Raw genomic sequence first — 26995 nt, 5'->3', positions numbered from 1 at the left:
TGATAATCTTGCTTTAAACAGAACCAGGGATTTGGGGGAGAGTACTCATCCAATATATTTATGCATATTCAAGTTAGGTTTGTGGTAGTCTGCCCTCATGTTACCCTACAGGGACTATATTGTGATTCTCACCACCATTGAATTTAATTTTATCAAGTTTTACATTACTTATAGCACATTTCAAGGGGCAGTTCAGATTGTTTTCAGTTGAGTTCAAACAAGTTGCTCCAAATTACTTGTTTAAGGCAGTATTTCTCAACCGGAGTCCCAGGAGGAAACTGGCGAACTGTGGGGGCTGCCTGAGGGTGCTGCTGTAAGTCATTACTCTGTTGATTAGCCAACAAGATAAATAACTTGCCTTTGACATAGTGGAGTAGTAGAAATTGGCTTTCCTTTTTACCTCTTCTGCAGGAAAGATCCTTGAAGCTACAGCAAGAAAAGCTTTTTTATTTAACATAGCAAGTAAACCTTGTACTACAAATACCAGTATTCAAAATGCTTTCTAGAGAAAGAATAGTTCAGCACTTTGCGTAATGGGTTATGTAAGTGGAGCCACAGAAGTCCTCCTGGGGACACAAACCAGTTATTAGCATAAGCGTTTATTGAAATTGCACTCAGTTGTCTAGATGAGAAGCTTATTGACTCCCTGGTTCACTTAGAGTGTGTGTGTGGGGGGAACTGGAGGTGCAAACCTTGCCCAAGTGGCTGTTAAATTAAGACTTAACATTTGTTTCCTTTGAGGGTTTTTGGTTAGGTAATTTTAAAAATTGGGAGTGCTATAGAAATATATAGAAATGTATGTTAGACTCCCTAAAGCAAAATAGTCATGTTAGGTTGAAATAGCTTAGGTCTTCTGTCCTTTCGTTTTTTGTTTTAGGTTTTTAAAAATGATTTTAGAGAGAGAAAGAGAGAGATATTAGCTGCCCTGACTGGGAATTGAACACAAAACCTTTGGTATACTGGAAGATGCTCCAACTCACTGAGCCACCAGGCCCAGGACATTACTCCTTTTCTTGATTATGTTCTCAAGATATTTTTTCTTAAAAACCTATTAAATATATTTATTTTTCATTTTGTATCTGATAATTGCCATATCTTTTCAGATGTGATTCTGCTGTTTGTTTTTGCTGGCTCTTGCTCGTTTGCCATGCTTTCTTGTTTGTTGCTGTTGTTGTTGTTGTTAATCTTTCCCCAAGGATACTTTTTCCATTGATTTTTAGAGAGAGTGGAAGGGGGGGGAGAGAGAGAGAGAGAGAGGGAAAGAGAAACATCATTGTGAGAGACACATCGATTGGTTGCCTCCCTAATGCGCACCAACGGGGCTGGAGAACGAACTTGCAACCCAGGTATTTGCCCTTGCCTGGGAATGGAACCTGAGACCCTTTGGTGTGAGGGCTGACACTCTACCCCTAAGCCACACCGGCAGGGCTGTTTTGTAATTTAATTCTGAAGTTTCTTAGAACTTTCTCTGTGTTAATTTTATATAGTAATTTTAAAAAAAATATATCTTTATTGATTTCAGAGAGAGGAAGGGAGAGGGGGAGAGAGAGAGAAACATCAATGATGAGAGAGCCATTGATCGGCTGCCTCCTGCAAGCCCTGGACTGGGGATCGAGCCCACAACCTGGGCATGTGCCCTGACCGGGAATCGAACCACAATATGCTGGATCATAGGGCAATGCTCAACCGCTGAGCCACGCCTGGCCGGGTTATAGAGTAATTTTTCAAAGTTCTTTAAAATTGTACAGTTTAGAGCTTATATAAGTAAACCCCTAGAGGTTAGTATCCTGTTTCTTGAACTTTTTGTTTTGAAATAATTTTAAACTTAAAGAAAAGTTGCAAGAATGATGCAGTAGATGCTTGTATACCTTTTACCTGTTTTTGTGAACCATTGAAGAGTAGGTTGTATACCTTTTTATGTCTTACACCTCAGGGTATATTCCCTAAGAATAAGGATATTTTCTTAAGTAATTATCGTTCCGTTATAAAATTCCAGAAATTTAACATTGATACTTTGATCTATACTTTATATTCCAGTTCTTTTAGTTTGATCATGTATTTGGTTGTCATTTCTTTCTCTTTTTTAAAAATTTATTGATTGATTTTAGAAAGAGAAGAAGGCGGAGAGAGAGAAAAAAACATTGATTTGTTGTTTCACTCACTTATGCATTCATTGGTTGATTCTTGTATGTGCCCTGACTGGGGATCGAACCCAAAACCTCTCTAACCAACTGAGCTGCCCGGCCATGGTGGTTGTCATTTCTCTTTACACTCCTTTAATTTGGAAGAGCTTCTTAATCTTTCTTTGTCTTTCTTTAAATTGAAGAATGCAGGTCAGTTATTTTATAGAAAGTTTTTCAATTTGGGTTTGTCTGATTTGATCTGATTTGCCTCATTTGATTCAGACTATTTATCTTCAGTCAGACTACTACAAAAGTGATGTGTTCCTTTCGGGATATCACATCTGGATATACGTAATGTCCATTTATCCTTCATTAATGATTTTAAGTTAGGTCAAGATGTTACCTGGTTTATTCACTATAAAATTACTGTTTTTTCCCCTTGCAACTAGTAAGCAGTATGCAGGGTGGTATCCTAGTGTTTTGTTTTTTCTTAATGAAAAGCTAGGTACAGTAATAGTATACCTTATATTTGTATAGTGCTCTCTAGTTTGCCAACCATTTATATTTTATGATTTTATTTTAATAGTCATGGCAATAATACCTTTTATAGTTCTGGAAACTAAGACTCAGAGACATAGCTAATAAGAAGTAGCATTGGGATTCAAATCCTGGTTTCTTAAGATTCTTTTTACTATAAGCTATAGTTGCCTGTTAAGTTACTAGGTAGATTGTAAACTTATGCATGATCCATGTCTTGTTCACTGTTATATTGTCACTACCTTGGACTGTGAATAAACAGCATAGACCTGAGTTGCTGTTTGACTTACGTGTCTTAACAGGTAGTAGTTCTAGTGTAATTGCATTATTTATTTGTATATTTTATGTTTATATATGAATATAGACATAATACACAATGTATAAGTATATATAATATATATTGTTGAGAGCTTAAAGTGTGTGTGGAAGGGGTTTTTCATGCTTTGCATTTACAGGCTAGATTTTTCAGATAAAAAAAGGTGTTGGATTTGCACATAGCAAAGAAAATTTGGCTTTCTTGAAAGCTCTATGTGATAAAGATTAGTGAGGCAAGTTTTCTGATACTAGCTCAGTTCTTTCCTATAGATGTCTTTAAGATTTGGGTGATCAGAGGAAATTATTTAAGTTTCGTAAGGCCAACTTTTGCAGTGATACTAGGGTGTGGTGTTGATTAATGTCATCTTTTGACCTGGTGAATTGGTAGAAGCTGGACCCTATCCAAATTTACCCCTTTTCCCCCCCGCTTCTCCTACCTTCTACTTCCCATTCTCAGTTAAATCTGTAGGAATTTGGTCATTGAATCTTAGCTAGAACGTGGATTCATCCATTGACTAGTTGATTCAGTAAATAGTTATTGGGAGCCTACTAGGTATCAAGAACAGTGTAGGCTTTGAGGTTAAAATGGTGATTTAAGATAGAGAGCCCTGGCCAGGTAGCTCAGTTGGTTAGAGTGTTGTCCAGATACACCAGGGTTGCAGGTTTGATCCCTATTCAGGGCATATAAAAGAATCAACCAATAAATGCATAAATCAGTGGAACAACAAATCAGTGTTTCTCTCTCTCTATTTCCCTCCCTCCCTGTCTGTCTCTGTCCCTTTTTCTCTCTCTTTAAAAATCAATCATTAAAAAAAAAAGATGTGGTTGCTGTCATGTAAGAAAATTCTGAGGGCTATTGCTTAATGGATTATATAAGTATAGGGTTGAGATTCAAAACTATTGAGTTAAGTATATTCTGAAAGTAGACTGATACTTTCATTTAAATTGAAGCCTTTTATTCAAACTTGACCTAAGTAAATTAGGTTCAATCTAAAGACCACCATTTGCTTTTTTAAAAATAGGTTTTTATTGATTTTAGAGAGGAAGGGGGAGAGGGAGAGAAACATCTGTTGGCTGCCTCCTACACACCCCCGCCCCCTAGTGGTGATCGAGCCTGCAACATGGGCATGTGCCCTGACTGGAATCGAACCAGTGACCTCTTGGTGCATGGGATGATGCTCAGCCAGCTGAGTCACACTGGCAGGACTACCGTTTGCTTCTTACAGGGTTCTGTGAATAGTTAGTGGGTAGTGGTGCCTTGGAAGTTATAGTATATTACATGGCTTATTTTGTATTCCCTTATCTCCTACACCCTCAAAAGAAAGCTTGCTATTATACATGCAAGTGCATTTATTTTTTTTAAACTTTCATTTTGAGGTAGAGACTCAGAACACTGCAAAAATAGTAGGGTCCTATATCCTCTTCATTCAGTTTCCCCAATGGTGACATCTTATGTATCAGTCATACAATATGAAAACCAGGAAATTGATATTGGTACATTAGTGTTAACTAGACTATAGACCATATACAGACTTCACCATTTTTTAAGCCTGTGTTTCTGTGGGTGTTGGCGTGTAGTTCTGTGAAATTTTATTCCATGTATAGTTTTGTATAACTGCTACCACAATCAAGATATAGAACTTCCTAGTGTTACCTCTATATATTCACCCTACCTCCACCACAGTTCAGTCATTTTGAGGATGCTGTATGAGTGAAATCATACAGTATGTAACCTTTTGAGATGCATATTTTATTTTATTTTTACATATATCTTTATTGATTTCAGAGAGAGGAAAGGAGAGAGAGAGAGAGAGAAACATCAATGATGAGAGAGTAATTGATTGGCTGCCTCCTGCACACCCCCGACTGGGCATCGAGCCTGCGACCTGGGCATGTGCCCTGACCGGGAATTGAACCCCAGTCGCCTGGATCCTAGGTTGATGCTCAACCGCTGAGCCATGCCTCGCCAGGTAAGATGCATATTTTAAATACAATTTAATTCTAAAAGTAAAATAACATTTTAAAAAGGTTAGACAGTAGAAAAACACCCACCACTCTAATACAGCCATTATTTTGGAGTTTTTTACAGCCTTTTCCGTGTATCAGTTCCGTATATCAGACGAAGTTTTATGCCATTATTATATGTTCAATTTTGTTTGCTGCTTTTTTTTTTAACTTATCATATTAAGTATGTTCTCTGTCACCAGCATACTTAATTTTTGCTATTATAAGAAATGTTGCCTTGGCTGGGTAGCTCAGTTGGTTAGAGCATCATCCCCATACGCCAAGGTTGAGGGTTCAATCCCCTGTCAGGGCACATACAAGAACCAACCAACGAATGCATAAATAAGTGGAGCAACAAATTGATGTCTCTCTCTCTCTAAAATCAATTAATAAAAGAGAAATATTGCAGAAAACACCTTTCAGCATATAGAGTTCTTCGTATTTTTAGTTATTCCCTAAGGCATATTCCCAGATGTGTGATACTGAGCCAAAGGATATGAAGGTTTTTAGTCTTGAAACATTTGGTCAGTTGTTTCTTGAAAGGATGGTACTACTAGTGTTACTTACCCCCAACTTCATAGGTGAAAAAGGCACTTCATTGTTCTAATTTTAGAGTACGTTTCTTTATGTAACAGTTTTCATGAAGAGTAAAGTTGATTGTAATGTCAAAACGACATGAACTTTTAAAAATTGTGATTTCATTTTTAAGTAATTTGGAAAAGCATTGTAATATCTGTGCCAGTATTCAACAGTTCTGAGCAGGAGGTTGAATCACCAGATCTGTCCCTTTACTTTTACCTGTAACCTCTTTAGTTTTACAGGTTTGTTGCCTACACAATGATTGCCAGTTTCTTCATTGCTTCTCTCTCTGGTCTCTGCCATTATCTTGAAGTTACTTTCCTCAATTTGGTTCCTTGACCTTTTCCCATATGTCTGTCCCCTCTTCAAAGAGCTGCTGCTCCCTCCGCTGGTACCGTACCATCACCTCATTCATTTTTCCTGTGTTCTTGTCAGCTCATGCTGACATGCTAATGCCTTACCGTAATGTTTTCTTGTAGTTGAGTATAATCCTGGGTGACTACACTGTCCTGGGGCTCTTAGGAGTATTGGTTATCTTCACTTTTTTGATGGCCACCACAGAAGTTAATATGACTAATAATGCATAGACTATAAATAATGTACATGAATACAAAACTAACAGAATACTAAGGACAATGTGCAACTTTTACTTCTCTATATGTATGTATTCTTAGAGCAGTAGACCATCAGAGTAATAACAAAACCCTTAAAGTAAAGCAGACATTTTTAGTTGAATATTACTAAATACCCGACACTATGCTTAAATACTTTATTTAGTCTTTACAATGTTTCTATACATTTTTGCGGTATCTACACATGAGGATCCTTGTATGTGATGTTGAGTAGGTAATTGAAAAGTTGGTTAGCAGGGAATGATAAAAAGATACGTATTTTTAATGTTAACTTGGATAAACATTCTTTTACCATTTTTCCCCCCATAGGATCAAGGTTTTTCTTTGTGGATAGGTCCTTTGATTAGAGTCTGGATTGTCTTTTTAGCAGAATCCACACCCAAGAGGCATTATCTGTTAAGTATCCTAATAGTATCCCTTTCTTACAGAAGAGGGAATTAAAAGGCACTTTCAGTGTGTTAAATAAAATCCTTCTACAGTTTTATGCTTTTTTGTTTGTTCTTTTAAAGCTTTTACAAATACACCTAATTCCATAATAACTTAAAAAATAATTAGCCTTTGAATCTTTTTGAACTTTTCAACAGAATTTCAGAGTAACAATCCGTTTCACACTCATACTTCATCAGTTTACATAATCTTAAATTACATAATTACAATAATGAGTCCAGTTGGCATAAACTGGTTTGGGAACAAACAGCTGGCTCTTGTTAAGCATCCAGTTCATTTGGTGAGAGCAAAAGGGTGGGGATATATATATTAAGAAAGTAGTCTATAGCCCGGCCAGTGTGTCTCAGTGGTTGAGTGTTGACCCATGAACCAAGAGGTCACCAGGTTGATTCCCGGTCAGGGCACATGCCTGGGTTTCTGCTTGATCCCCAGTAGGGAGTGAGCAGGAGGCAGCCCATAGATGTTGACGTTTTCATGGATGTTTCTCTCTCTCTTCCTCTCCCTTTCTCTCTAAAATCAATAAAGACATATTTAAAAAAAAAAAGAAAGAAAGTGGTCTACTTAGAAGACTCTACCAGATTCAAGTGATCAACCTGTGTAGGTATCACAGAGTGATTTGTGGAGAGAATTGAAGAGTTATATTTCTGTAAGTTGATAAAGTAGATGCCTGCTAAAAGTTTCTACTAAATTGTTCTTATTTCCATTTTATTTTATTATTTTTAATCCTAACCCGAGAATATATTTTTTTACTTTTTCCATTGCTTTTCAGAGAGAGAGGAAGGGAGAGAGAGAGAAAGGGGGGGAGACACACACACACACACACACACACACACACACACACACACACACACATCTATTGGTTGCCTCTTGCACGTGCCCCACCCTGCCCCCAGGTCAAGGATCCAACCTGCACCGAGGTATGTGCCCTTGGCTGGAATCGAACCAGGACCCTTAAGGCCATGGTTTATGCTCTAACTACTGAGCCAAACAGGCTAGGGCTTATTTCCATTTTTTAGATGAGAAAACTAAGGCTTTGGAGAGTTAAGTAATATTCCAAAGTGATGGAGCTCCAGGATTTGTATTTAGATTTGTATAAGTTCACATATAGCATGTTCCCTTACCTGCTCTGCAGGTGCTAGATGCCTAGATGTCATCTGATTTACCCAGTCATTAAGTATTCTTGAGTGGTCTTCAGGCCATGTTTGGGGTAGTGTTCTTGCAGCTATCTCACATTTTGAGTACTAGTTTCATTTTGCTCCTTAGTGTTTCTTTCTCACTAACACTGTAAAAAATGAGGGTGCATTCCAAGGTGAAAATTAGGCTTATAGTTTGTTTCATTTTTTATTGGATATGTGTAGGTGAGAACTGTGGCTAAGATCTTGCAGAGTTGTAACTGCTGAAGTAATTGAGAAATAAAAGAGGGTAAAGAGGAAAAATGGAGTTGGAGAACACAGGCATAGACTCTTCCTCCTGTTAAATTTCCTTCAGAGTTTGGGATCTGATCAGTTACCTTTATCCTTTGTCATTACATTGTCATTTTAAAATTGATTTTTAGAGAGAAAGGAAGGGAGAGGGCAGAAACATCCATGCGAGAGAGAAACATCTATGTAAAAGCAAAACATTGATTGGCCGCCTCCTATATACCTCCTACTGGGAGATCAAGTCCAAAACCTGGGCATGTACCCTGACCAGGAATCAAACCAGCAACCTTTCAGTGCACAGATGATGCCCAAGCAACTGAACCATACCAGTGAGGGCACTTGGTATTTCTTAAAGCATCAGTTGAGCCATTAGAATTTAAAGTAAAGGAATTATTTATTTATTTATTTATAATTCATAAGTGTTTTTCTGTCTTCATCCAGCACACACAAACTTTTTCCTGTAAAACATCAATATGTAGAGCCTGGTATGTATTTTTAGTTTGCATTTTGCTTTTCCAGAACTTTAAAAAAAACTAAACTGCACTATTTCCACTACTTTTCAGTTGGTAGAACCAAAGACGGTTTTCCACAAAATAGAATACGTTTATTACGTAATTATTCATTGGGTTTTCTATTTTTATTGTTGAAGACTAACTATAACCAGAGCTTCTAATCACTATGAGATAATTAGTATTAGCACATTAACTTTTAATTCCAGCCCTCAAAATGAAATTTGGTTATCTTAGTGTACAAAGCTCTATTTCATACAGTTTATGAGGCTATTAGGCTATTTTTAAATCTTGAAAATAGCTTAAGGAACTCTCAGTTTCTATCTTAGGCAGTTTTTACCGCCTACTTTCTTAGGTATACCTTTATTTCATAAAGTTAGGTTTTGTTTGTTTGTTTTTTGGCATTAGTTCCACTGTTTGAATCTGGCAAAGGAATGTACTGATTCTTTGATATGCTGGCTAGCATCTTTCATTTACTGAGTTATATTTTAGACCTTATGAGACTGCAGTTGATTATGACGACAAACTTTTCGGCTGTATGGTTTGACTTTTTTGTTTAAACAGATCATTAAGTTTGTAAAATTAAAATTTGTTCATAGCGATATAGCAGTGTGTGTACATGGCCAAGTCATAATGTTGTTAACAAAAGAGCCAATAAAAGGATTTTTTTTTACAAAAAAATAAATATGATCCTCTTCCTAAATTTTGCCATATTATTTATTCCCCCGTTAAGATTTTTTTTTTCTAGTTTTCTGGTTTTATAATCAAACAGTGAATTTATTCTTTTTTTAAAAATAGATTTTTAGGGAGAGAGGAAGGGAGAGAGAGGGAAACATTGATGTGAGAGAGAACATCAGTGTGAGAGAGAAACTATTCAGTTGCTTCCCGTATGTGCCCCGAACTGGGGATTGATCCTATCACCTTCTGGTGTAGGGGTTGAGGCTGTAACCAACTGAGCCACGCTCGTCAGGCTTTTTTTTTTTTTTTTTTTTAATCTTACTGTGTTTATTTTGTAGGCAAGTGGGTGGGCAGTGTTGAGGGCATTTAAGCATTGTTTTTGGAGGAGAGGGCGGTAATATTGGCTCCATGTGGATTTCTTTTTAAGGGTACCCTAACCATTCTTCCCTGAAGTGAAACGTATGCAGAGGCTCTGACTTAAAGAGACTGTTCTGTTATATCCCAGTTGGTTTAAAGGTATCTGTGCTGGTCTCAGTTGAAGTAGTAGCAATAATTCTCTTTCTATTCAGTGCCATGGTGGAGCAAAACAGAGCTGACTATACAGCCGTTGTCCTTCAGACATGTCTAAATTTCTCAGTCTATTTATGAGCATCAACAAACACTTTGTGCATACTTCTGCCATGGGTTGAATGCGTCTCTTTTCCTTTAATTTAGCTTAAAACTAGTAATGGAATTCCTGAGGTTTTGAGAGGAATAGTGTTGGCAAGTTTAGTTTTGAAACTAAAGGCAAATTAAGATACCAAGCAAAACAGGAGACTATTACTTTAGAAAGGGATCTTAAAACTCTGCTGACGTTTGCAAACCTAGTGTCATATTTATATAAGCTTTAGCTAGCAACTACTATTTTTCTAAAATTGTTGGTTTAAAAATAATTGTTATATTTGTGCATTTAAAAAGTTGCTTCTAACACACTGTGGGTATGCTTGAGCTCAGCCTTTCAGCAAAGTATTTAGACATTTGGGCATCAGCCCTTTTGGTCTTATTCTGTCTCAGGCCATTTAAGATAATTAAGATGGATTGTGGATGTCAGGAATTTGATAAGCTTCCATTAAAATCTAATGTGGTTTTAAAAAATTGCTTAAAGTGGCCTTTGAACCTATTAAAATATGCTACCATCATCTGAATTATGAAATTTGGCTGAGTATTGCTAACATGACAAATGATAGAACTTGTCATTTTGATGTTTGTTCTTTAAGTGTACTGTTTCATTGCCTTTGTAAGATATTAGTTGCATGTACTCTGAAGAATTATACTAATTAAAAAAACAGACCTCCCTGATTACATCTGTTTAATTTTAACTTTTGTGTACATCTCATTGGTATTCATTTGTGACCTTACCCATTTATGTAAATTTTACCCATCAACCCGTGAGCTTTTTTTAAGTGTCTCCTTGTGTTAAATCTGTATTGTTCCCCCCCCCACACTGATTTAAACCTACTTTATTCTTTAACTGAAATTTGAGAAGTCATGTCATTATCATACTATGCCCTTCAACCATGGTTCTGAAGATGACTAATTTTATTTTGTGTTGAGATTTATTCATTTATTTGTTTTATTTTTTTTTATCACCATTTATCCCCTCTATGTTCTCTTCCACCTCCACGTACCCATCACCACATCGTTGTCCATATTCATGAGTCCTCTTTTTTGTTCAATCCTCCCCTCTCCCCAACACCTTCCCTCTTTCCCCACCAGAGCTGTCTGCCTGCTTTCTATGAGTCTGTCTCTATTTTTCTAGGTAGTTCAGTTCATTAAATTCCACATATGAGTGAAATCATATGGTACTTGTCTTTCTCTGAATAGCTTATTTCACTTAGCATAGTGTTCTCCAGGTCCATCCATGCGGTTGCAAAGGGTAAAATTTTCTTTTTATGGTAGAGTAGTATTCCATTGTGTAAATGTACCACAGCTTTTTTTTTTGGTAATATATCTTATTGATTTCCGAGAGAGAAAGGGAGAGGGAGAGAGATAGAAACATAAATGATGAGAGAGAGTCATTGATCAGCTGCCTCCTGCATGCTCCCAACTAGGGACTGAGCCCGCAACCCAGGCATGTGCCCTGACCGGGAATTGAACCGTGATCTCCTGAATCCTAGGTTGATGCTCAGCCGCTGAGCCACGCCTGGGCTACCACAGCTTTTTTATGCACTCATCTGATGTACACCCTTCAGAGTACATGCAGCTAATCTCTTACAAAGGCAATGAAACAGTACACTTGGTTTGCTTCCACATCTTGGCTATGGTAAATAACACTGCAATGAATGTAGGGTCACACATATTCTTTCAAATTAGTGTTTTGGGTTTATTCGGATAGATTCCTGGAAGGGGAATCTGTGGGTTATAAGGCAGGTCCATTTTTAATTTTTTAAGGTAACTCCCTACTGCTATCCACAGTGGCCACACCAGTCTGCATTCCCACCTACAGTACACAGAGTTCCCTTTTCTCCACATCCTTGCCAACACTTGTTTGTTGATTTATTGGTGGTAGCCATTTTGACAGGTGTGAGGTGATATCTCATTGTGGTTTTAATTTGCATCTCTCTGATGGTTAGTAATGTTGAGCATCTTTTCATATGTCTATTGGCTATCTGTATGTCCTCTTTGGAGAAGTGTCTATTCAGGTCCTTTGCTTATTTTTTAAGTAGATTGGTTTTTTTAGGTGTTGAGCTGTATGAGTTCTTTATAAATTTTGGATATTAACCCCTTATCACATGTATCATTGGCGAATATGTTCTCCCATTCAGTGGGTTGTCCTTTCATTTTGTTGGTGATGTTCTTTGCTGTGCAAAAACTCTTTAGTTTGTTGTAGTCCCAGTTGTTTTTCTTTTGTTTACCTTGCCCAAGGAGATATATCAGAAAAAGTCTTGCTGCTAGAAATATCTGAGATTTTACTGCCTATGTTTTCTTCTAGGATTTTTGTGGTTTTGAGTCCTGTGTATTTTGTTTTGCTGTTATGCATCTCTGATTATTTTAAAATTTCTCCAGGACAAAAATTGTTTTCGTACATTCTTTGATATTTCTTCGCAGTGCAGTGCAATGCATGCTTTGTTGTTGTGGGTAGATATTAAGAGCTTATCTGCCCACTTGGCCATTTGAAAGATACTTACCCAATACTTACTTTGTTATAGAGGCTGAGGATGCAAAGTCCAGTAAGGCAAAGACCCTTCCTTCAAGTTGCTTAGACTTTGATAGGAGGTTTAGACAATAAATCAATTACAGTACCATGTGTCATTTATATTTTGAAATGATCTTAGAAAGAGCCAGAGCTCTACCTCTGATAGAGAAGGTTTTTGTACTCTCCGGAGAATGGAAACTAACACTTGTAGAGCATCTGAAGGCTTCTGTATCAGTTTATCCCCTTAGATCCTTCAGCATAAGCGTGCTTTCCATTTTACACGCGAGGAAACTGTCTTCGAGGGGTTATATGGTTTGCTGAAGGTCACTTAGCTAATGTGTTATGGAGCTGGTGTTCTTTCTCACTTAGTGTTCTTTTATTACCAGGGTTTCTTAACTTTAGCACTATGGACATTTTGGACCAGGTAATTGTCGTGGGGACTGTCTTATGCACTCTAAAATGTTCATCAGTATTCCTGGCTTTACTCCAGGGTGAAGCAAGGAGGTGCCTAGGGCTCAGAATTGAAGGAGTCACTCTCATGATCTTTAAAGTGCTGACCTGGCATTTAATCCTCACATTATCTGAGAAAGTTCTCCCATACCAGCCTGTTGCTTCTAGGTTTTGATTCAGTAAATCCCCTAGGCATTTAGATGTTTCTTGGGAGCTGAAGAGCATTAATGAACAGGAACATTATTTGCATCATTTGTCTTTGTTATCCAAGAACATATACTCTTGGGCAAAAGTGACTACTAAGAAATGGAATTTATAAGCGCTAAGTAAGTACCTTCTAAATATTACAGAACTAAGAACCTTAAGGTGATATGTTATAGAACAAAAATACCAATTCTTCAAACTAATGGGAACTTAGAGCAAAAACTATACATTGACTATACTCAGCTTAATTTATTTTGTGCCTGGCATGTACCTGCTAGTATTGACTTTATATCATTAGAAATCCCATTAATTTTTTCCCATGTCTCTGTTTCAATTTAAGTATATCCTGTATGGATAAATCCATTAATACCTTTTAATTTATTAGACTGTAGCTTGTTTCCTAAATACAACCTAGGTTCTGTAGAATGGAGTTTTCAAAAATAGAGTATGTAGCGCTTTGCAAATGCCACTGCTCTTGAGCCTGCTGTAACCAGCCATGGCGAACCCCCGTTGTGTTCTTCGACGTCGCAGTCGATGGCAAGCCCTTGGGCCGCATCTCCTTCAAGCTGTTTGCAGACAAAGTTCCAAGGACAGCAGAAAACTTTCGTGCTCTGAGCACTGGGGAGAAAGGATTTGGTTATAAAGGTTCCTGCTTTCACAGAATTATTCCAGGATTTATGTGCCAGGGTGGTGACTTCACACGCCACAGTGGCACAGGTGGCAAGTCCATCTATGGGGAAAAATTTGAAGATGAGAATTTCCTCCTGAAGCATACGAGTCCTGGCATCTTGTCCATGGCAAATGCAGGACCTAACACAAACGGCTCCCAGTTTTTCATCTGTACTGCCAAGACAGACTGGTTGGATGGCAAGCATGTAGTCTTCGGCCAGGTGAAAGAAGGCATGGATATTGTGAAGACCATGGAGGGCTTGGGGTCCAAGAATGGCAAGCCCAGCAAGAAGGTCACCATTGCTGACTGTGGACAACTCTAATCAATTTGACTTGTGTTTTATCTTAAGTACAAGACCATTCCTTTTGTAGCTCAGGAGAGCACCCCTTCACCCCCATCTGCTTGGAATGTTCTGTAATCTGTCTGCAGTTCATTGGGTTCCATATTTTCCTTACCCCTTCTCCAAGTCTAGCTGGATTGCAGAGTTAAGTTTATGATTATGAAATAAAAGCTAAACAATTGTCAAAAAAAAAAAAATAGAGTATGTAATAAAAACCTGAATTTTTAGGAGTATTAACAAACAATGCCCAACAGAATTATTAATAGTATGTCAGATTTTTGAGTCTTAAGTAATATTGATTTATATTTAACTTTCTGATAAAATACTAATATTTGATTCATGATAATGCAACTTAAAAATTTTTTATACTCATGGAATTGTGGCTAGATTATAGAAAGTCCCTGAAAAGCTGTTAGAGTAGGCAACTCTTATTATTATAGGCAATAGAGAGCCATTAAAGATTGTCAAATAGGAGAGTAATTTAGTAAAGGTAACTTTTAAGAAATATCCCGGCAAAGGTATGTATAATGTTTTGAGCAATGAGCTTTACAAAGGTAAGTTTAGAGGCCAGGCAGGAGCACATAATGAGAGTCTGAAATTGGGATGCTTGTCCTATCTTATGTTCTTCTGTTCCCGCCTGCATCCAATATTTGGAGACAGAGTCCACAAGGCTACATGTGTCTTCTCATAGATTACGAAGTTTTTAAAGAAGTGGCTGTCTAAAATGACACAATTTTATTGATGCACAGTAGGAACCCAACAGGTGTTTGAGGAATGAATGAGTGGTGGAATTAATGAATTATTAACTGCTAGAATAATATACAGACAAATAAAACAGGGAATAGAGAGGGATGAGTCAAAGGTAATGCCTAGGTTTTGAGAGTGTGTGAGTGGTGGTAAAGGAGAACTGGCTAACTTTTGATGGTGATGATGGAAGTGGTGGTTGGTGGTGATGGTGAGGTGATACAGAAGAGAATGGGTTTCATTGGAGGTACTGAATTATATGTACTGATACTATATTGAAATGTGAAGCTTAGCTGCGAATTTTGGGTTATCACAGAAGTGAGAAAATGTGGAGAAAGAATTGAGTTTAAAAACAGCCACAGTTTGGGTCAGAGCAGTGTTTCTGACACATCTTTTTTTTGAGGATTACTCCAAAATGTAGTATCTTTCTATAAATGACTCTTACTTAATACATTTATTTTAAGGGAAACTTTATGTTGGTACTATAAATGGCAAACTAATATCACTTGCTTTAAATGATTGACAATGGGAAATTAAAGTGATGACAACTAATAATCATACTGAATTTTAGCTAGATACTGTTGCCTCCTAAATCCTCTGAGCCTGAGTCTGCTCTGGTTAAATAAGAAACCAGAATGAAATGGAAAACAGTAAGACTTTGTAATTACAAAGGCTTGAGGGCATGACAAGCTAATTTTTTTATGACATGATTCATTGTTATATATGTGCCACCTAAAGTGGATATAGATCCCGTGCTTTGGGAAACACTGAGGTATGCCATAGGAAGAGGAATCTACTGGGAAAAGAGAGGCAGCTAGTGATCAGACCAGTGAAAACCAGGAGAGTGATGATGTCCTGGAAGTCTTAGGGAGGTAAGAGTTTCAAAAAGGTATGTGTGGTGCTGTTGAAAATTCAGGGAAAGGTTTGTGATAACTTGCGTATCAATATGTGATACCGTCTATTAATATACCCCAAAAGTTTCTACACCCTGGTGATTCTCATATGTTTGGATTTAGCCAGTGCACATTGATCATCGTATAGGAATTGATAAAATACTTTCTTGATGTGTTAGCAAATTTTATCTAGAATGATTAAATGAAAGTGTGGAGAAGGCATGTGACAATAAAGAGGAAAATGCATTCCTGGTTTTCAAATAAGTAACTATTAGGACATCTTTTGGTTATGTTCTTTTTTTTGAATGATTGAGACTTAGCAATACTAGTTAATTCAATAATAATAATTCAATAAATGAAAATTTTAGATCCAGCCATAAATATGAATTAGGCTGCCGTATATGGACACAGACACACATGTGCGCGCGCGCACACACACACACACACTCTCTCTCTCTCTCTCTCATTGTTTCTCTAAAGAGGAAGCACCCCTCCCCCCCACACTTTTAGATCCTACTTTGAGGAAATTTGATTGTATCTCTTCATAGGGATAGGAATACATTTTCCCCCCGTCAGATGGTAATCTTTATTTTTACAAATAGTAGTAGTCATAATAATCACCCTCTTTTACAGTTGGGAAACTGAAGCCTCAGAGAGATGATGAGGTCTGCTTCGGGGCCACATGACAGTGATATGGGACTAACGGTCTTGCTGTGAGGAGGAAACAGGAAGAATAATGCTGTGCCTTGAAACCAGATTCAGGTGCCAAAGCCTGACTTCCTGATGCTAATTCCTGGTTTCCATATTTTGGGGGAGAGGCTGGTTGGTGTCATCATGCACCCCTTCATTATCTGATGAAAGGTGCAAAATTGTTAAAATTACACTAGTACAGATTTTACATTCAAGTTCGAAGAGACCCATAATCTCCATGATGGCCAACCATGGCCTTCAAATAAGGAACCCCATGTTTGGACAGTGTGCCCCACCCCAGTGAACTCATCCAAGTGCCACCTTAGAGACTCTACCCTGGGATATGAATAATTTTGAGGAATAGTTTTGCAGAGTTTCTGTCTCTGAGTCATATGCCAGGGTATGAACCAACACTGGTCATAGATGTGAAGTTCTTTTTATTTCTGGAAGGTGGGTTGGGGGGGAAATGAGTATTTTAACAGTTTACTTGTATTTTTGTTATCCTTAAAATGAAAATTTGTCCTTGATCTCTGAACATATTTTAGAAGTTCTTTGAATTTATGGTGATAAAATAATTCTATGGGTGAATTAACCATAATAGTACTTTGTTGTACTTTGCATTATGAAATTCATTTTAAAGAATATCTAAAAACACATTTTTTCATACCTTTTTGTTTTAAAGATAACATTTCCTTGTTTTTATTGATTTGAGGGAGGGAGGGAGATGGAGAGAGCAAGAAACATACATGTGAGAGAGAAACACTGATTGACTGCCTCCTGCATGCCCCCACTGGGGATCAACCCCTGAAACCTGAGCTTGCACCCTGATTGGGAATTGAATCAGTGACTGTTGGGTGCATGGGACAACGCTTAACCAACTGAGCCTTATCAGCCAGGGCTTATACCTTATTTTCAACCAGAATTTAGGTGGTTGGGCCTAATATAAGATTGAATTTTTTCAATTAAAAAAACTTGTTTAGAAATTACTTTACTAAAAAAAAAAAAAATCGTTAAATTGTTACCATGATTCAGCCATAATCCCCTGCCCCCTTTTTAATGAATGAGACAAAATGTAAATAAATGAAATACATACTGGTGGTTGCCAGGCCACAAAACCCTATAATATACCTGTACGTAGTCCAGTGCTGTACTGCATCACCTAACCACCATTTATAACTGTGATTCTGTGGGGCAAAAAGGCATTTATGACTCCCAAGCAACAAGCCAACAAATCATTTTTGGAATGTACCATATTTAAGTTGGGAACTGCTGTAGAAGTAATTGATTTTGGCAGAAAAGAGTTATGTTAAAAGAGAATTGGATATCTCTTTAGCCATTGTCTGCTCTTGAGTGCCTAAGCCTGTAGTCTGTATCTAGTAGAAGGAATGATTACTAATATATTCTTTTGTATCATATTAGGGATTCTAAACTTACTTTGAACAGCATTTGATTTAGCGCAACAAAGAAATTAGATGTAAATGTGATCAGTTCTGTAGAAATATATTCTACTGCTCATCTGGAGATATTTCTGGTCCTGAGTTTCTTCAAGCATATTAGGATTCTTTAACTCTGTTTCTGCAGGATGTGGGGTAATTGTGTGGAAAGAGGTGATGACTTGAATTGGCTCCATCAACTGAAAATAAATTCTTCATCCTAATCAACTTTATTTCATTATGTTGTTTACTGAAACACCATTCTATTATTATTGGTATATTTACCAGGCTACAAGCATTCTTAAAGTGGATGGTATCACTACTGGCATTTATAAAAGCTGTGTATGAAACAACTATGTGTGGAAAAACACGTATCTGTTTTGTATTAAAGGGAGATTAGTTGTTAGGATGGACTTTGTTGGTTGCTGCATGTCCAATTGATAATATAGTTATTTCAGCTCCTTATTCTAAGAAATCTCATATAGTACAGTTTACTCTGATTTTTGGTTATTGATTATTCATTCAGGAAATATTTATTGCATGCCTGTGCACCAGGCATTTTTTTGGGGTGCTGGGTATTTACCAGAGAATGAGATATATCCCTGTTCAGATGGAGCTTTCATTCCAACGAATGAAAAAAACAGCAAACAAATTAATATATACAGTCTTGTAATGATAAATATGAAGAAAATGAAAGCAAGGTGGTGTCCAAGCATGCTCCCATTATTGATGACGTTTCTTTAGTTTTAAGGCAAATTTTTGTCCTTTGTCAGGTCTCCCTGTTGCGGTATTGCTATTACTAAAAGGAAACCTATTGCCTACATTCTTTCAAGGAGTCCCTGTTTTGGTTTTCTATTGCTGTGTACCATTTACCACAAACTCAGTGGTTTAAAAGAATACCCATTTAAAAAATTTTAATATACTGATTTTAAGAGAAGAAGAGAGAGAGGGAGACAGTGAGAGCGAGAGATGGAGTGTTCGACACCCCCCCCCCTTATTTGTGCATTTATTGGTTGATTCTTGTATGTGCCCTGACTGGGGATCGCACCCACAACCTTGGCTTGTTGGAATGACACTCTAACACCCCAGGGCAAGAACACCCTTTTATTAGCTCACAGATTTATCAGAAGTCTGGGCTCAGTGTGGCAGGGTTCTCTGCTCAGGGTTTCACAGGGCTGAAATCAAAATGTTAGCTGGGCCGAGTTCTTGTCTGTATGCTCTTCCAAAGCTCACTCACATTGTTGACAGAACTCTATTCTTTGCAGCTGTAGGACTGAGATCCCATTTCCTTGCTGGCTATCAACTGGGAGCCACTCTCAGCTCATAGATGTGGCCAGTATTATTTGCCATGTTGCCCCCCCCGTCTTTAAAAGCAATCTCTCTGACCTTCCAGTCTCCCTGACTTCTCTGTCTTATTTCTATACTTGGATAAAGGCTTTATATCAGGGGTGGGGAACCTTTTTTCTGCCAAGGGCCATTTGGATATTTATAACATCATTCGAGGGCCATACAAAATTATCAACTTAAAAATTAGCTATGAAAAAAGCTGCTAGATTTATTGAATTTCAGGTCCCACCTGTGGTTGCCTTGACAGGGCCAGACCAAATGATTTTGCAGGCCGGACATTCCCTACTCCTGCTTTATATGGTTAGTTCAGGCCCACTTGGATAATCCCCCTTTCTTAAGCCAACTTTCTTAAAGTTCGCCTAACCAGGGGAGTGAAATCCCATCAAATTCTCTGTCCCAAGGATTATGCAGGGTGTATGCACCAGAGAGCAGGGTTTTTGGACTTTAGAATTCTGCCCACCACACGGGTTCTTATTGCATGGCTGCCAGTAATGCTTTTCAGTTGTCTCTATTGTGTGTGAGGAGGAACATCAGCCCTCCTTAAGTACATTTATCTGTGGCTAGAGATCATGAGCTTCTATGGCAATAGTAATAGGTCCCCTTTGGGCTCTCTTCTAAGAAGAGTTTGGGCAGAAGGAGTAAGTGGAAAGTCATGGAGTGGTGTCTACATTTTCCTCTTCAGTGCTAGGAGTGAGATGGGGAATGGTGGTTCAGGGAAGAAAGTAGAGTTGAAGGTTAGGTTCTCAAGTCCTACTTCACCCCTGGGGCTCAGAGTTTAGTTGTTTTATAGAATTAAGAATGCCAAGGGACATTCTCCTACCCCCTAAATGAAAATTAGTATTAGTTAAATATTGTTACAGTTTTTTTAAAAATAGAAAGCTTTTTAAGGGAATTTAAAGCATAGATCTGGAAGACTGAAATGAGAATTTATTTAGGAAGACTAAGAAAATAAATTATAAATTATAGAGGAAAAAACCTAAGTCTATCTTAGCAAGTGCACCCCTTTATAAAATATATTTTTTCTGATAGAAAGATTCTTATAGCCCGGCTGGGTGTCGCTCAGCAGTTGATCATTGAACCTAGGATCTAGGAGATCACGGTTTGATTCCCAGTCAGGGCACATGCCCGGGTTGTGGGTTCAATCCCCAGTAGGGGGCGTGCAGGAGGCAGCCAATCAATGACTCTCATCATTGATGTTTCTGTCTCTCTCTCTCTCCCCCCTCCCTTCCTCTCTCTGAAATCAGTAAAGATATATATATATATATTTAAAAGATTCTTATAATGTAATGAAATAATGTTCTTTTGGTTTAATCCATATTATTATAACTAAAAACATGCATGTAACTTTTCCTTCTTTCTCGAAGTAGAAGTAGACTCACAGAGCCTGATGGGAGTAAGTGGACAACTAGTTTCAATTATACACTTTTTAAGATGCTCATCTGGGTGTGCATCTGGTTGTAGAAATTTTCTAATTCTTAATACGTTTCCACTTTGCATTCCTTAAACATACTGGATGTCATGTGGTACCTGATATTCCAGTGAGGAAATGGAAGCAAATGAAGTGTCTCCTTTCTTTTCGTAGATGGTTTTTGGCTTACTGTTTTGGGAGTCTATTTCTGTGGGAACATTTCTCTGCTTTTATAGTGGTGGGAAAGTAGATTCACTGTGTGGTTAACCTTGGAAAACTAATTCCATAAAATGAAGGATATACATAATATGAATTAATCTGTTTAATGATTTGGTTTAGTAATAAATAAATACTAAGGCTGTATTCTCATACTAGGGAAACAATCAGATTGGTTATGTCAGTGAGCAATGTGTCTCATAAGTTTTTATTTCTATTTTAAAATGTACAGGTGGTCTTAGTTAAATCTAAAGAAGAATACCACTTAAAAGACTTCTAGTAGAGCGTAAAAGTTCTATTAGACATGGAGCTGTGTTTCTGCCAATAACTCGACATTTTGAGGACAGATAGCATCCCATTTCCAATTTGAGATTGGGTACAAAAATATCCTAGGGCTGAGAATAGGCGTAGTAAATTGCACCAACAAAAACCTTTTGTGTATTTATGATGGAGGAAAAGTCTTCACTGAGTGTGCATGGAAAAATGGTAAAACTTTATGCTTTAGCACAGTAGATGGGACCTCGTTTATGATGGTTACTCTGTATGATTAATTTTCAATGCAAATTCCAAAAATGTTTCTGCACATGACTCCCTTGACTTTTTTCTGTTATTTTCTTTCTTCAAAAAATTTTTGTTTATTGATTTTAGAGGGGGGGGGAAGGGGTGGGAGGGGATCTGTTCCACTTATTTATGCATTCATTGTTTGATTCTTGTATGTGCCCTGACTGGGGATTGAACCCACAAAGTTGGCATATCAGGACGACGCTCTCACCAACTGAGCTGCCAGGCCAGGACTCTGTTATTTTCATCTTTGGCTAATTAGAGTTCCATTCCCCCTTTTGTTCCAGAAGTGTTTCATTAATTTTTCTTCTCTTATTTTTATCTTCATATTTTCTTTACTTAATGTTTTTATACTACTTTAAGCTTAAATTTTCTCTTAGAGCTTTAAAAAATTATGGGACAGTAAAGTTGTCTTCAGATGTCTTTTATTTTCACTCTAACACTGTTTGAGTTGGCGTTTAACACATGCTTATTTTGCATAAATTTCTCTTCAAGAAGAAGAGTCACTTCTAGCATTGATACTTCTGGGAATTGTTTCAAAATTTAGTTTATTGTCTTAATGTTAATAAGATTCCCAGAAGTCTGGGTTTTGGTCCTATATCCCCAGAGAATAGATTTGATTTTGTTGTTTTAATTGGGTTCTGTATCATTTGGTTTGGTCCTAGATCTTTAAAAAGGTTATAATTAACTTTTAGTCTTCCTTCTAGTTTATTCAGTATTTTAGAATAGTACTGCAAATACAATTATTCAGGTAAATTTGGAAAGTAGTGATATGTATTCTTTAGGTAAAGTAATTTTAATGAAATATTAATACAATTAATAACTTCAGTATATTCAAGGGGGCTGTTTAATAAATGTTAATACTTCATTCAACTATTAGATAAAACTTTGTGATGGGAGCAAGAAAATTGTGTGATACCATTTTTGGTGAGCTATAGAAATTTGTATAGCCTTTTTTACAGTTATTGGTGAAATGTAACTAAAGTTAAATGGTATCGAACTTCCATTAGGGCATCTTTTGTTGTTTGAAATATTTAACTAGTCTGATGCATCATCATTGAAACAGACTAATAATTTAATATGTAATAGTCCATGCTGTGTGTGTGTGTGGGGGGGGTACACATGAACTGATACATTTTTCAGAGAATTAAAAGTAATAAATTCCTGAATGACTAGTGAAGTACTTTAGTGAATGTTATTCATTATTGGTTTTCTGAATGTGATTGATAAAACATGGATTCCAGTTTCTGGTTTGCTCTTGATGCCCACTATAGTCTTTTCCTGTTGATAGGCTCAGATAATATAATTTTAAATGTTAATCTAAGACAGATATAATAAGGAAGATGTGTGCTAAAAATCACATAACATATCTAAAGGTAAGTAGAAATAATGATCCATCCACTACAGGCTAGTATCAAAGACTGCTAAGTTAAGGTACTTTCCTAGATGTGCCTTTGGAGGCTGAACATGGCAAGTTGAAATGCTGGGTGAAGGAGGTCACTCAACTGAGAAAGTAAAGTGTCAGAGCTGGGATTAAGACTCCAGTCCTCTACTCCAGGTACATTGCTTTTTGTACTATGCCACCGCTGCTTTAGAGGGCTGAAGGTTGTTTTTGGCTCTTTGGTGCCTCCATTCAAAGCCCCCTCTGCTCCTCCCAATCACACACAAGCACATATAAAAATATTGGAAGGAAACTTAGTTACTTCTGTATACTTCCTAAATGGGATCAGTTAATTCAGTAGTGGATCTTGGTGAAAGGGGGAGGGAGCTCCTAACTACTGTTCTGGAGGGTTTCAGGTGGGAGTGTAATGGAAGAGTGTGAGACTTTCTTATGCCTTTGGGTGTGGGAAAACAGGAGGAAGTTAGAAAGAACATAAAGAACCATGGCTCCTAGATGCTGGACCAATGAGTGTTCTTCAGTTTGTGATGAACGTTAATCTGGTTTGGCATACACTAATAAACATGGATATGTTTGTAGATGTGGAAAACTAGTTAGGTCTTACTAATTTAGAGAAGGGAAACATTTAGTTTAGGTGTTCAAAGTAATAATAATTGTAATTCCTGAGAAAGCTTATAAGTTTGTGGCTAATATGGCATAATTACTAGTGCAGTTCATGAATATGAGTATTTTATAGTGTTTGATTTAGATATATTTACTTTGCATTTCTAGCCCTATCTATGCAGTTGTCAGCATACTAACCAAAATAATTTAGATAAAACATTGAAAACGTTTTGTGTTGGGTGGAAAGGGGTGGAATGGGTCATTGGGGAGAAAAAGGGACATCTGTAATATTTTAAACAAAAATAAACACACACAAAATAAAATAAATAAAATAAAAAATAAATTAAAAAAAAGAAAAAAAAAGAAAAGAAAAAGTTTTGTGTTAATTCCTTGGAACTATGGCTAGCCCTGAAATTTTCCTGAGCCTCACCCTCTCTCCTTCTGACCATTAGAGTGGCCTGTTGGCTAGAGCACACAGGAATAGTAACATCTCAATTTACTGGAAAGCCCACAAGGTTCTGTTCATAAAAGTTTTGTGGTTTAAGTGAGACCCATTAGGCTCTAATGTATTGCAGCACACTTTAAAATTGACATTTTTTCTTTTTTCTTTATATGTATATATTATTGTTGACAGTATTACAGATATTCCCCATTTCCCCCTTCTGCCCAGCCCCTACCCCCCAGGCCTTCACCCCACTATTGTCTGTGTCAATGGGCTATGCATATAAGTTATATAAGTTCTTTGGTTTGTCTCTTCCCCTCCCCCATTTTTTTAAATAGTAGCTATAGCATCCTAATGTTTTTGGTTTTTATGGGAGATTGAAGTTGATAATGAAGTAAGTTCAGTGTAAAATACTTAATACATAAAGTAGTGTGTAGGATAACGGATAGATTTTAGGATTGGGAATCAGGCAATCTTAACTGTTCTTATGTAGTTTTGTTGCTAAACAGAACTTTTTTGTCATTCTATTGTGGAAGTGGAATTATAATGCTCTTACTCTTTTATTCTCCCTTAACTAATGGAATGAGGCTAATCAAAATAATGTGAACATTTATTGATACACAAGAAATATGGTGGTTCTTGTTTTTCCCTTTGTTTTTAGTTTTTTGAAGTTGTGGATAATTTCCTCTCTGTTTACTACTTTGTTTATTTTTCCTTTTCTGGGCCAGTTCTCTTTCAGATTATTTCCTTTTTTGATTTTACATACATTTGCCCCCAGAATTTCATTATAAAAAGTTTTAAATATACAGAAGAATCTAGTGGGAGAGAATGGAATTGATCTTTCTTCCTTATTCAGATGTTTTTCTAGTTCGAGGCCCACCTAGTTTAATGCCTACTTCTTGTTTCGAGCCCACTGTTATCTTCCTCTTCTCTAAATTTATAGTTAGCCTTTGTATTTCATAGTTTAGTACTCACTCATTTCACTGTTTTATAGCACTCATGGTTCCCCCCCCCATGTTTTGCCTTGGCATCGCTACCACCATGCACTTCTTACCCCTTCTCCTGCAGTGTAAATGTCAAACTCCTCGAATGCAGAACTTGTCTCCTATGTGTTTCTTACTCATATTCCCTGACATGTGGGCTCTTAGTGATAAATACTTGGTTTTCTTTGGTTGCCATATTTCTGACTGTTTCTCATTTGATTATGTGGATGTCCAGTATAAAATAACATGATTTTAATGCTCTTAAGCCTTTGTAATAGTTGTTTAATTATTTGTAAATTTGTTACACAGTTGATATGTGAAAAACAACTGTGTTGTAGATCAGCACAGTCCATTAGTACTGTTGAAAAGCGGTGTCTCATAGTTTTTGTATGAAGAGAACTTCATTAATTTTTTTAAAAAATTCAATAGATTCTGATGTAGTTGCTCATGGCCTTTTAATCTTGTGCTTTGAAGTGTTTTTTTCCCCCTGGAATGAGATTCTTGGTTTTGGCTGTAGAAGAAATATGTTAATTAGATTATATTTAGTTGGTGGATTTTTGCCCACAAGAATGTGACTTAAAAAGTTGCAAGTTGCTATAGTTCTTGCAGATAAGATTGTTTCCTGTTTTCTTTTGCATATTTAGTATTTTTTCCATGAAGTAGCCTTTCAGTTTGTCCATCTGTATAGTTTGACATTCAGACTGTAATAAGCTCAACTCTGCCATCACCGGTGCTTACAAATGCTAGTCATTCAAAATGTCAAAATTTGGATTTGACCCAAGAGTTACAAATAATATAAGCTTTTATATAAATACATCCAACTATATGTTCTTAGGGGGAAAGGAATAAATAAAATACTGTTTATGGAATGGTTTTAAACAGTTAGGCTTTAGAATTGCTACATGCCCAAAGTATTTCTCCAGTGAATTGCATACTGTATCAGTTCATGAATTGTGTTATAGGAAAAGTAGTTAGTACTATTGACCTCAATACTACTGAAAATTCTAGTTGACAGAAATCAATATAATAGTTTTGGAAAAATGATGCATACTCAATTTAGACAGTTTTATATCTTTCTAACATCATGACAAAATCTGCTTTACCACTTAAATTTTTATTTTAAAAATAAAATATTTGTACAAATGCAGTTTTAAAAGTCAAATAATGCAAGGCTTATACAAACAGCAGTTACCCATCTCTTCTCTTCTTATCGCCAATTCCCAGTCCTTAGAGGCAATCAACTTTAATTTTTTTATGTGCCTTTATTTTTCTGTCAGTTCTGCTTTTTGCTGGTTTTTCATTTTAGACAGTAGCTCCTGACTTCCTTCTAAGAAAAATGAGGATTAGTCACCTCAATCTCTGTACCACCTGCAAACATTTATACATGCTTCCCTTTCTGTCTTCCTTTTATTGGATACCAGATTTTTGGGTAAATCCTTTATTTAGTATTTAAATTATGACTATGCAGATATTTTTCACAGCTGAGTCACAAAATCCACTATGATGTATTTTCTGTTTTTGTCCAGCTCATTGTTTTCCCAAATAATTATTTGAGTTTAAAATTTTATGTACTTTATGTCTATTATTAATTCATTCATAATTAATTCTCTGACAAATCTAAACTGTCTTTTAATATTGTTGGACACATCAGGTAATCCATTTTTTTATGCTGCCATGCCTTCTGTAACCTGTTTAGAATGCAGACTTTCACATAATTCTCCCTGTTTTTCAGTAAGGCATTTTGTCTTGCTTTCTTTCATTTGTGCCGTGTGTTCCTAAGATCAGGGTCTCTGGTCCACTCTCTCGAGAAGTTCATCTCTAGACTTTCATCAGAGATGGGCATGAGATAGGTTCTCAGGGTGAGGCCACTTAAATGAACTTTCAACCAGTTATCTGGCTTCCATCCCCTTCCTGCGTTTTTGTCTTCATGCTTCTAAACACTTGAACCTCTCCAGGATGGCTCAGCTTACACGGCTGCTTTTTCCCCCAGTTGTGATATAGTAAAATATACATAACATAAAATTCACCATTGTGAATTTAAAGTGTACAATTCAGTGGCATTAAATGGATTCAAGTTGTGTAAACATCACTCCCTGTCCATCAGTCTCCAGAACTTTTCCATGGTCCCAAACGGAAACCCTGTACCTGTTAAGCTGTAATATCCAGCCCTTGGCAACCATTCTTCTTCCTAT

General features: G+C 36.9%; 1 long non-coding RNA gene and 1 pseudogene across 3 annotated transcripts in view; both read left to right on the top strand.

Annotated features, from left to right (window-relative positions):
* The window catches only part of LOC308552943, a 74905-nt gene that overhangs the window by 5517 nt on the left and 42393 nt on the right, over nucleotides 1-26995 (top strand). The gene's annotated exons all lie outside the window — the stretch shown is intronic.
* On the top strand, nucleotides 13662-14265 carry LOC308552661 (peptidyl-prolyl cis-trans isomerase A pseudogene; annotated as a pseudogene). The gene has a single exon. The product of its transcript is annotated as a peptidyl-prolyl cis-trans isomerase A pseudogene (transcript).

Source organism: Miniopterus schreibersii, assembly GCF_964146895.1.
Source record: "Miniopterus schreibersii genome assembly, chromosome: 2".
In the NCBI taxonomy this organism is placed as follows: Eukaryota; Metazoa; Chordata; class Mammalia; order Chiroptera; family Miniopteridae; genus Miniopterus; species Miniopterus schreibersii.
This window is presented reverse-complemented; position numbering and strand designations above follow the sequence as displayed.